Here is a 13,271-nt window from a genome sequence, read left to right as displayed (position 1 = left end):
TGTTTTAACATTTTTAGATAATTTGAACCCCAAGTTTGATAGAATTGGAGTCCAGTCACATGACTGTTCTTGGTAGATTGCCAAGCGGGTATTTAGTTTGGTAATTTGTTTTAAACAAATAAAACCTAAATGTGTTGAGTCCTTAATATTGGTGAACCGCCAGTAGGATATATTAGCTAATAATCCTGTGATACCAGGTTGATTCTCTGGGTAGAGAGTCTGTGGTTTGCAGATGTGTGTCACACAATTACTAGGTGAAAGTCTGCAATGAACAGGCAAATGTTTTACTGAGCTTATATTAAGCACAAGATAATATTAAGAATGAGGTAGTAAATTTCACCCTAAATGTGTCAGATTTAATAATTAAATAACAGACATCTATAATGAGTCCAATGTGGATAGTGTGTGGATTCTAAAACCTCCTTTTGTAAATACAATCGTTTTGCCTTGTTTATAAGCGTGTTAAATATAATGATATGAATAAGAATGACTTGTTCTCCCTAGGAAATTGCTCTTTGTATATTTATATATCGATATAAGCTAACACATAATGAAACTGCAGTGATTCGGATAAGGCTGAATATAGTTAAAGATATGAGCTCCCATTTATTAACACAGTAGCAGTCAGTAGCAAAAATTATCGTAGCTGAGAACAGGGTTTGTGCTTCTCTTTGAAACACTGTTACGGAGTCATATTAGTTTAGAGACATAACTCTGTATGTTATAAAGTTATTATAAATAGCCCACAAATTGTAGTTTAACTTATGTATTTGTGCACCAAACAGTTATTCGTTGCGATGTACATATAAGAATTTCAAACTATTCAAGTTAAGTATGGGTACGTAACTGTGTTGAATATAAAAATGTTATGGACAGCCAAAGCTATACATTAACTTGTGTATTGATACACCTATTATGCGATATACATAGAAGCATTCCCCACTGTTCAGGCTTGGAGCTAGACACAGCTGACTAAATCGCTATCGCACACTGTCAGTGTATTGAGTCGTTGTTAATATTACTTGTATTTTACCGAAATTCTATCGGCCAATAAAAGTCTGTTAATAAACCAATGTAAATAGGGTAGCAAGATTATAAATATAGAGCTTCTATAGTGATTGCTAGCTACACAGCGATATTATTTATAAATGAGCCCCACTAAAAGTATTTAGCTCCGGTAGTCTATTGTGCTTGTTGTATAAGGATTAAACTATGTGCCAAAAACGGCAGGTTATTTAATTAAATACATTCAACCAAGTATAATATCCAGCTTACTGAGGCTAATCTAAAAATACAGGAGCTCCAGGACTCCACACCATATCCCTAACGTCCCTAACATGTTTCGCCCTAACGGCTTTTAAAAAAAAAAGAGTTTAAGCCTGCAGGAAATTTCGGGTTTCCCCGTAATGGGAGATACTGAGAAACTTTACAGTTTAAAGACAATGAACTACCCACTTTCCACCAGGCCTTCAGCGGATTGGAAAAAGATTTAAGTATTTTAATTTCACCTGGTAATTCTTTAGGTGGGCAGTGAATTAGGGCTAACGGCAGATAGGGGTTACAAATATTTTCCTCTAGAGAGTTATTTGTAACATAGTCACTGTGGGAGATCCAATCAGCCAACACTCGAACCAAGAAAGCGTAGTTGTACGATCGAATGTCTGGCAATGCAAGACCACCACTATCTTTTGGGAGGGAAAGTTTACTTAAGGATATTCTGGGTCTTTTCTCCTGCCACAAGAATTTACTAAGTGCACTATTAAGACAGCGAACGTCCCTCTCTAAAAGAATTAATGGGGTATTCTGTAGTACATAGAGGAGCTTTGGGAGCAAAATCATTTTTAATAAGGCAATCCGACCAGAGATAGATAAAGGCAAGGATTGCCAATTTTTAATTTTCTCCCTGATGTGAAAAATACTATATAAAGGTATATAGTATTAGTATGCGCCGGCTACAAAATAAAATAACCATAAAATATGACCATATAATATTAAAATTAAATTAAATTAAAACCAATGTTTAGTTGGTAAGAAGTGAAAAAAATGTGGACAAAACAAAAACCATCTAAATGCAAATTCTAAACCAATATGAAAACACTCAGGTGAAAAAAAATCATTAAATAATAAATATTGATGTTGATAAAGTTAAAAAAAATATATATGTTCAAAAAGGATATATGTAATATAATATAATAGTCTCTCCAAAAGTAGTGAAAGTTTTTATAAAAACGTTGGGCAGCTGGTCTTTGGACTGAGTGATCCTTCAGTGAATCTGTGAAGTAGACAAAAAAAGACAGCGCCTCATAGTGCAGACAAATTCAAAAGTGGATATCAAACTTGAAAAGAAAAAGCAGATGTACTCACAAAGGGATTGGCACTCTTGTGGAAAGAAGTGCGAATGTGCAGGCTGACCTTTAACAGCAGTCAGTACGCTGAGAGGTGGATCCTCCAAGGGGACCGGTGAATGCAGCCGTGGACTCTCCTTAAGTTCACTCGGAATCCTATGCCAGTGCGCTGAGAGATGGATCCTCCAGGGGATCGATGATGCAGCCGTGGACTCTCCTTCAAACTCACACGGAGCCTTAGATGTCAGCGTCTAGAAGATCCTGTGTCAGGATCGGGCAGCACAATGTGCAATAGACAGTTTCAGAAATATAATGAAATAAAGACCTCTTGCGAGGCTTGCGTGAAAAAACAGTCCAAATCTTTGTAAGATGGAAACCGCAACAAAGTATAATTAAAAACAGTTTGGTTTTAATAAAAACACTTGAAATTACAAGTAACAAAGAGCTTGAAAACGCGTTTCTCGGCCACTAGCTCCTGGCCGTTTCCTCAGTTCATTTACATCTGTGTGAATCAGAAAGAATTAAAAAAGGTGCCATAAAATGTAATTGGTCGGATTTTGACGAATCAGAGTGTGGTGTGCATTGTGAGCTCACATAATGGTGATCGAACAGACCGCTTATTTAAACAATTGAATGTCGGTATAAGCATAAGTATGAACAAAAAACAAGTCTAAACAAAAACAATATTTGCATAAAATTAAATCAATCGCATGCTAATACCACAGCAGGCAAAAGTTACTGACTATCCCTCAATGGCAGTGTTGCCTCTAAATTGAAAAGAAGAACTAATGTCTGCCTGTTACGAGTTGATAAGATGGATAATAAACAACTTATTTGTAACATAATCTGAACTAGTCATGTATCGAGAAAAACTTTTGTCTTAGTTACTATGTTTAGACTAGGAAATATTTTATAAATGTTACAAGTGAATGTATATGGACAATTCTAGAAACTTATAAGAGCATTTGTTCATGTTTTTCTAACTGATGAAGTATTAGAGAGAAGATAATCTATTTGTGTACTGAATATAGGAATAAAAAATAATAAGTTGTTATTGGCATAAAATGCCTAAAATACATGTTACGTGTTGGGTAATGACTTTGCTAGTTTCGTGTCAGTAAAGCTACGAAAAACCATTTTTCATTATTAACTAAACGGAGAGATGTTTTAAAGAATTAAAGTGAAGGTAAAGTTTTAGTTATTAAACTTCTTTCCCTGTAAATAGTATCCAAATAAATGTGAGTTTAATTCATCAAAATTTTCGTTTCGCTATATTAATGTATTTATTACCTCTTCTTTATCCGATTCATTAGACTGTTTAAACAGCCCGTTTTTTTTTTTTTCCTTATCCTGGTCACGTTTTTTTCTAAGCCAATAGAGACACTGGCCGTTAGGTGGCCGTCAAATTACGTCACTGCAAAACTCTAACTAATGCGCATGCGTTGTATTTACTTCCTATGTGTTAGGCTCAACGCGCGTTCTAGTTTTGCGCATGCGCTTTCCTCGATTCCTCCGGCTATGTCTTGTATTTTGTCAAAATAGGTCACGCAGGCGCAAATACAAATTACGGCGAGTGGTGCGCATGCGCAATTGCTCATGAAAACGTGAACGAGCTTTTGAATGACGTACAGAGCGGGTGGGACTGCTCTGTACATAATGTAATGAATAATCCGGAAATCAATGGAGGGAGGAGCAACAAACGGCCGGGAGAGTAAATATAACATGTTTATAACACTATAATCTATATACTTATATTTAAAAAAAAAATAGCGATCATGTTATTTAGGACTTATATAATATATTACAGGCGACTAAACCACTAAACTTAACCTTCACTTTAATAATAAATTTACTCAAGCAATTTCGGAGACCATAAAGGAAGAATTATAATGTTTTTCTAGCTAATCGTGTGTTTGGTGAGTGAATCAAGGTGCTTGTTTGGCTAATAGTTACATTGATGTGACATTGATTATTTCTGACAGAAGCCCCTAAAATGTATGTTAAGTGATATCTTAACAAACTCAGGCCTAGATTTAGAGTTCGGCGGTAGCCGTCAAAACCAGCGTTAGAGGCTCCTAACGCTGGTTTTGGCCGCCCGCTGGTATTTGGAGTCAGTGATTAAAGGGTCTAACGCTCACTTTACAGCCGCGACTTTTCCATACCGCAGATCCCCCTACGCCATTTGCGTAGCCTATCTTTTCAATGGGATCTTTCTAACGCTGGTATTTAGAGTCGTTTCTGCAGTGAGCGTTAGAGCTCTAACGACAAGATTCCAGCCGCCTGAAAATAGCAGGAGTTAAGAGCTTTCTGGCTAACGCCGGTTTATAAAGCTCTTAACTACTGTACCCTAAAGTACACTAACACCCATAAACTACCTATGTACCCCTAAACCGAGGTCCCCCCACATCGCCGCAACTCGATTAAAAATTTTAACCCCTAATCTTCCGACCGCCACCTACGTTATACTTATGTACCCCTAATCTGCTGCCCCTAACCCCGCCGACCCCTATATTACATTTATTAACCCCTAATCTGCCCCCCACAACATCGCCGCCAGCTACTTAAAATAATTAACCCCTAATCTTCCGACCGCAAAGCGCCGCCACCTACGTTATCCCTATGTACCCCTAATCTGCTACCCCTAACACCGCCGACCCCTATATTATATTTATTATCCCCTAATCTGCCCCCCTCAACGTCGCCGACACCTGCCTACACTTATTAACCCCTAATCTGCCGAGCGGACCGCACCGCTACTATAATAAAGTTATTAACCCCTAACCCGCCTCACTAACCCTATCATAAATAGTATTAACCCCTAATCTGCCCTCCCTAACATCGCCGACACCTAACTTCAATTATTAACCCCTAATCTTCCGATCGGAGCTCACCGCTATTCTAATAAATGTATTAACCCCTAAAGCTAAGTCTAACCCTAACACTAACACCCCCCTAACTTAAATATAATTTTAATCTAACGAAATAAATTAACTCTTATTAAATAAATTAATCCTATTTAAAGCTAAATACTTACCTGTAAAATAAATCCTAATATAGCTACAATATAAATTATAATTATATTATAGCTATTTTAGGATTAATATTTATTTTACAGGCAACTTGGTATTTATTTTAACCAGGTACAATAGCTATTAAATAGTTAAGAACTATTTAATAGCTACCTAGTTAAAATAATAACAAAATTACCTGTAAAATAAATCCTAACCTAAGATATAATTAAACCTAACACTACCCTATCAATAAATTAATTAAATAAAATACCTACAATTATCTACAATTAACCTAACACTACACTATCAATAAATTAAATAAACACAATTGCTACAAATAAATACAATTAAATAAACTAGCTAAAGTACAAAAAATAAAAAAGAACTAAGTTACAAAAAATAATAAAATATTTACAAACATAAGAAAAATATTACAACAATTTTAAACTAATTACACCTACTCTAAGCCCCCTAATAAAATAACAAAGCCCCCCAAAATAATAAATTCCCTACCCTATTCTAAATTTAAAAAGTTACAAGCTCTTTTACCTTACCAGCCCTGAACAGGGCCCTTTGCGGGGCATGCCCCAAGAATTTCAGCTCTTTTGCCTGTAAAAGAAAACATACAATACCCCCCCCCCAACATTACAACCCACCACCCACATACCCCTAATCTAACCCAAACCACCCTTAAATAAACCTAACACTAAGCCCCTGATGATCTTCCTACCTTGTCTTCACCATGCCAGGTTCACCGATCCGTCCTGGCTCCAAGATCTTCATCCAACCCAAGCGGGGGCTAGACATCCACTGAAGAAGTCCAGAAGAGGGTCCAAAGTCTTCCTCCTATCCGGCAAGAAGAGGACATCCGGACCGGCAAACATCTTCTCCAAGCGGCATCTTCGATCTTCTTCCATCCGGTGCGGAGCGGGTCCATCTTGAAGCAGGCGACGCGGATCCATCCTCTTCTTCCGATGTCTCCCGACGAATGACGGTTCCTTTAAGGGACGTCATCCAAGATGGCGTCCCTCGAATTCCGATTGGCTGATAGGATTCTATCAGCCAATCGGAATTAAGGTAGGAATTTTCTGATTGGCTGATGGAATCAGCCAATCAGAATCTAGTTCAATCCGATTGGCCGATCCAATCAGCCAATCAGATTGAGCTCGCATTCTATTGGCTGATCGGAACAGCCAATAGAATGCGAGCTCAATCTGATTGGCTGATTGGATCAGCCAATCGGATTGAACTTGATTCTGATTGGCTGATTCCATCAGCCAATCAGAAAATTCCTACCTTAATTCCGATTGGCTGATAGAATCCTATCAGCCAATCGGAATTCGAGGGACGCCATCTTGGATGACGTCCCTTAAAGGAACCGTCATTCGTCGGGAGACATCGGAAGAAGAGGATGGATCCGCGTCGCCTGCTTCAAGATGGACCCGCTCCGCACCGGATGGAAGAAGATCGAAGATGCCGCTTGGAGAAGATGTTTGCCGGTCCGGATGTCCTCTTCTTGCCGGATAGGAGGAAGACTTTGGACCCTCTTCTGGACTTCTTCAGTGGATGTCTAGCCCCCGCTTGGGTTGGATGAAGATCTTGGAGCCAGGACGGATCGGTGAACCTGGCATGGTGAAGACAAGGTAGGAAGATCATCAGGGGCTTAGTGTTAGGTTTATTTAAGGGTGGTTTGGGTTAGATTAGGGGTATGTGGGTGGTGGGTTGTAATGTTGGGGGGGGTATTGTATGTTTTTTTTTTACAGGCAAAAGAGCTGAACTTCTTGGGGCATGCCCCGCAAAGGGCCCTGTTCAGGGCTGGTAAGGTAAAAGAGCTTGTAACTTTTTAAATTTAGAATAGGGTAGGGAATTTATTATTTTGGGGGGCTTTGTTATTTTATTAGGGGGCTTAGAGTAGGTGTAATTAGTTTAAAATTGTTGTAATATTTTTCTTATGTTTGTAAATATTTTTTTATTTTCTGTAACTTAGTTCTTTTTTATTTTTTGTACTTTAGCTAGTTTATTTAATTGTATTTATTTGTAGCAATTGTGTTTATTTAATTTATTGATAGTGTAGTGTTAGGTTAATTGTAGGTAATTGTAGGTAGTTTATTTAATTATTTTATTGATAGGGTAGTGTTAGGTTTAATTATATCTTAGGTTAGGATTTATTTTACAGGTAATTTTGTTATTATTTTAACTAGGTAGCTATTAAATAGTTCTTAACTATTTAATAGCTATTGTACCTGGTTAAAATAAATACCAAGTTGCCTGTAAAATAAATATTAATCCTAAAATAGCTATAATATAATTATAATTTATATTGTAGCTATATTAGGGTTTATTTTATAGGTAAGTATTTAGCTTTAAATAGGAATCATTTATTTAATAAGAGTTAATTTATTTCGTTATATGTAAATTATATTTAAGTTAGGGGGGTGTTAGTGTTAGGGTTAGACTTAGCTTTAGGGGTTAATACATTTATTAGAATAGCGGTGAGCTCCGATCGGAAGATTAGGGGTTAATAATTGAAGGTAGGTGTCGGCGATGTTAGGGAGGGCAGATTAGGGGTTAATACTATTTATGATAGGGTTAGTGAGACGGATTAGGGGTTAATAACTTTATTATAGTAGCGCTCAGGTCCGCTCGGCAGATTAGGGGTTAATAAGTGTAGGCAGGTGTCGGCGACGTTGTGGGGGGCAGATTAGGGGTTAATAAATATAACATAGGGGTCGGCGATGTTAGGGCAGCAGATTAGGGGTACATAGGGATAACGTAGGTTGCGGCGGTTTACGGAGCGCAAGATTAGGGGTTAAAACTGTAATGCAGGGGTCAGCGATAGCGGGGGCGGAAGATTAGGGGTTAATAAGTGTAAGGCTAGGGGTGTTTAGACTCGGGGTACATGTTAGAGTGTTAGGTGCAGACGTAGGAAGTGTTTCCCCATAGGAAACAATGGGGCTGCGTTAGGAGCTGAACGCTGCTTTTTTGCAGGTGTTAGGTTTTTTTTCAGCTCAAACAGCCCCATTGTTTCCTATGGGGATATCGTGCACGAGCACGTTTTTGAGGCCGGCCGCGTCCGTAAGCAACTCTGGTATCGAGAGTTGCATTTGCGGTAAAAATGCTCTACGCTCCTTTTTTGGAGCCTAACGCAGCATTTGTTTTAACTCTCGATACCAGAGTTAAATTTATGGTGCGGCCAGAAAAAAGCCCGCGGAGCGTTAACAGCCCTTTTACCGCCGAACTCTAAATCTAGGCCTCAATGTTCGTGAAGTCAATGGTATCCTGAAATATAAAATGTGGAAATATCGCATTGATTTAGAAAAAGATTCTAAAAATATAAATGTAAAGGACTAACAGATGATGTTAATTTATTAAAGATATGTATTCCGAATAATGCTTCCTTTGTATGTTAAACCATCTCATAATCTATGTGGGCATATTCATAAAGTGCTTCAGCCACTGCTGGCGTTTAAATTGGTTTAAAAAATTATTGCAAAGAAACTAAGATAAAATATACAGAGAAAATAGAGTTAAATAAAATAGATATATATCCGCTAAACAATCAATCTCAATGTGTAAAGTGAATACATGGAACCTAAATAATATATGGGAAAGATACGATACTGGAGATGATAAAGTGAACAATGTAGTTACCTATTTACGCGAACTGCAAGCTATATTATAAACTAGTGTGTGTATGTTTCAAGATGATGTTGATACATGTATGGTGTTAGAATATCTAAAAGGGCATGTTAGACAGGGAAGATAAATTTTCTCTTGACAAATACAAAGTAAAATATATACATATAGAAGGTTTTATGAAAAAAATAGTAATAGCAATAGGTGTATATCTGTGTAGAGTCCATAGATGTACCGATGTTTTGATATATATATATTTATAATTGTAAGGTACCTGGCTTGCATTGGAGTAAAACCTCCAAATAATTTATTGATATCGTTAGGATAATTTATCAGTGTCCCAATATGATTATTTATTGTTTATTAATTGAAAGCTGCTAAATCTAGGTTGCTATTGAGACCAGATGGATGCAAAGTGTTGAGTTTGTGTATCCAAAAAGTCTCACGTATTCTGAGTCAATCTATTGTAGTCTGTGGATGGGAGAATATAATCAATGGGATAAAAATTAAAAATCTCAGGGTTCCCATTGTGTTTGTTTAAACAGTGTTCTGGAATGCTGTGTTTTATCTTTTTCTTTCGACAATTTTTACAATTGCGCCAATGTTCACCCCAACGTACTTTGGCTTTTCTGGAGGTGCGGCCCACATATTGGACTCCACAAATACACTCCAAGATGTATACAACAAAAGCCGATTTGCAATTGTAAAATCTAGTGATATTGAATGTCTCACCAGTCGTGAAAGGTTGAAAAGTTTTTTTCCCAGATGTAATAAATTTGCATGTGTGGCACTTCTTTTGTCCACATTTGTAAATACCTATCTGTTTTAAAAAAGTGTTCTTTGTTTTCTGTGTTGTGGATCCAATATTGGAAATGGTATGTTTGACCTTTTTGCTGGGAGCCAATTTACTTCTAAGTGTTGGTGCTCTGGAATAGACTATTTTTGGATGTTCCCCCACAATGGTTTTCAAGATAAGGTCCCTACGGACAATATGCCAATGTTTGTTTATGATTTTCTGAATTTGTTTGAAATTCGAATTGTATTGAGTAATGAATAAGGGATCTGAAAAGTCATGTTTGTCCCGAATTTTTGTTAGTTTGTCTCTTTGTAGAAGTTTATCTCGGTCTAGGATTCTTACCTTGTTAAGACAGCAGTCTAAAAGATTTGGCGGATACCCTTTTTCCACAAACCTCTCATATATTATTAGACTCTGTTGTTCAAAAGTGTCTAGATCTGTGCAGTTTCATCTAATCCTCTCAAACTGGCTGTACGGAATGTTTGATAGCCAGTTAATATGATGGTTGCTGGAATAATCTAAGTAACTGTTGCTGTCGACTTGTTTGAAATAAGTCTTAGAACATAGGTTCCCGTCACTATCCCAACTGAGAGTGAGATCTAGATAGTCAATTGTTGTCGCATGTATGGTGGCTGTGAAAGTCAGTCCCATGTCATTCTGATTAATGTGGTCTACAAATTTAGATGCTGATGTTTGATCTCCCCTCCATATAAGTATCAAATCATCAATATAGCGGCCATAGAACACCAGACTCGCCCCCATTGAGTATGTATAGATGTAGGTTTCCTCGAATATGCCCATAAACAAATTGGCAAAACTAGGGGCGAATCTGGTGCCCATGGCCGTCCCCTTGGTCTGTAAATAATATATGTCTTGGTACATGAAATAATTATGTTTGAGGATATACTCAATGCACTCTATTATAAATTCTTTTTGTACATCTGGCATGTACAAATCCCTCTTGAGGAAGACTGATATCGCCTGTAAGCCTAAATGATGTTCTATGTTAGAGTACAAAGCACTCACATCACAGGTGATCCAAATCAAATCTCCCATTGTTGTGAATGCTTTTGACTTTGTTTAACAAATCTGTACTATCTTTGATGTAAGATTGTAAACCAAGCACATATTTCTGTAGAAATATGTCTACATAATAAGATAGATTGTAAGTGAGATTGTCTATTCCTGCAATAATGGGGCGACCCGGTGGGTTTGTGAGACTTTTGTGAATTTTGGGTAAGTGATAGTAATGGGCTATACTGGGATTGCTGACTGTTAAAAAAAGTTTCTCATTTTTATTAAGGATATTGTTAGTCACTCCTTTGTTGATGAGTGATTGATATGATCTTAAAAATTCATTGGTGGGGTTATGTGATAGAACCTTATAATAATTTGTGTCTTTAAGAATCCTATCCGCTTCACAGAGATAGTCAGAAATATTTTGGACTATAATTCCTCCTCCCTTATCGGCATCCCGTATAATGATATTGGAATTATTCATTAGGGAATGGATAGCTTCTCTTATACCCATTCTTTTATAGAAATCTTTTTTTGAGTTTTTTCATTTAATTTTTTCAAAGTCCTCCAGTACCAAGTTCTGGAAAACTTTGATGTACTGATTACCTCCCGTGGGAGAAAAAGTCGATTTCGTTTTAACGTTGGTATGTATTACACCTTCATACAGTAGTGTTGTGAAATTGTCAACACAACTGTAGATGGTTGGAACATTGTTCCCGTAATCCATAGTGTCTGTAAGGATACAGACAGTGTTCTCTTCTCCTAGATTTTGTTTCTTAATGTTTTTCTGTGCAAAGTATTTCTGAAGTGATAGTTTCCCTGATGTTTGCTAGAATTGGGGAGAAGTTAAGGTCATACAGCTCCCCTGGCGTGGAGGGAATGAGGATTCCTAAATATTTAAGAGAGTCTCTAGCCACAGAAAAAGGGATATCAAGAGGAGAGTTATTGTTTTGTCTGAGCCATAGCAATTCAGATTTTGCTTTGTTGATCTTGTAGCCCAAGAAGGACCCAAATCAGGCAGTGATATCTAATAGTTTGGGAATACTAGTTTTAATATCTGAGAGATATAGCAGTAGATCGTCAGCATAGAGAGCGATTTTTATGACCTGATTACCCAGCTTGATTCCTGATAATTGTTGTCTGACCATGATTGCCAGATTTTCAATTGAGACATCGAAAAGTAGGGGGGACAGGGGGCACCCCTGGTGGGTTCCCCTTCCAAGAGTTTAGCCCCTAAAGCCGAAATTGATCGAAGCGAAAGGTGATCAAAATATATTGAGTCGAATGCTTTCTCTGCATCGATCGAAACAATGGCCAAGTCCGGTGCAGCCCCATCCCCCCCCACCCCTCGACGCCCCCATAGTCCTGAAGTATTCTGTGATAACTAAGGCCTCTCTGATTTTTGCTGAAGAATTTCGGCCATAGTGAAACCCAGCCTGATCTGGGTGAATAATATTGGCAAGTGGTGCCTGGAGGCGTGCGGCAATAACAGAGCAGAACATTTTATAATCTCTGTTTAATAGAGCTATGGGCCTACATGATTCCTTGAGGGAGGGGTCTTTCCCGCCCTTCAGGATTAGAATGGTATTGGAGGCAGAGAAGGAGGTAGCCACTGGATCACCTTTGACATACATACTGTTATATAAATTATTGAGGTAAGGGGTGATCTCAGAGTTTATGATTTTATAGAACTCATTCAGAAGGCCATCTGGTCCTGGTGTTTTATTGGTAGCGAGATCTGTGATGATTTTTGTTATCTCTGCTTTGGTGATTGGGGCATTGAGAGTATCGGCCATCTCATCTGACATTTTAGGGCAGGAAATTTTACTCCAGAATTGAGATGCTTGTGTGAGGTTTGAGCTCCTACACGAGTACAAGTCCTGATAATATCTGACAAATGCCTCTACAATCTCGTCCAGTTTGTCAAGGAGAATACCATCCTGTTGGATGCTCTCAATAAAGGATGACTTTTTCTCCCTTTTGACCAAATTCGCCAGTAATTTGCCGGATTTATTTCCGAATCTATAAATTCTGGCTTGGAGTCTTAAGTCCATCTGTGTTTCCTGAAAGACTGCGAATGTATCTCTGGTGTTTTTGACCCGAACATATTTTGCCCAGTTTATAGATGATTTTTCCAGCAAAAAGGAATTATAAGAATTGATTACTGAATTAGTGATTTCTTTCTCTCTTAATCTTATTTCTCTAGATCTTACAGCACTATAGGCTATGATTTTGCCCCTGAGGACTGCCTTCGCAGCCTCCCAGAACACCAGAGGGGAACTTATATGGCCCTGGTTATGTTGGAGATAGTGAGAAAATTTGAGTTTAAGCCAGTTTTTGAATTTCAGATTGGTCGCAAGAAATGAGGGGAAAATAAAGCGTGTTGGTCTATTTTTGAGGTGGTTAAGCTGAAACTCCAGCGAGATAGGACCGTGGTCAGAGAGGAAATAGGCAGTATGCCTGCTT

The sequence above is a fragment of the Bombina bombina genome, chromosome 12 (genome assembly GCF_027579735.1).
Source record: "Bombina bombina isolate aBomBom1 chromosome 12, aBomBom1.pri, whole genome shotgun sequence".
Lineage (NCBI taxonomy): Eukaryota > Metazoa > Chordata > Amphibia > Anura > Bombinatoridae > Bombina > Bombina bombina.
The sequence above is the reverse complement of the archived record's forward strand: the minus strand, read 5'-3'. Positions refer to the sequence as shown.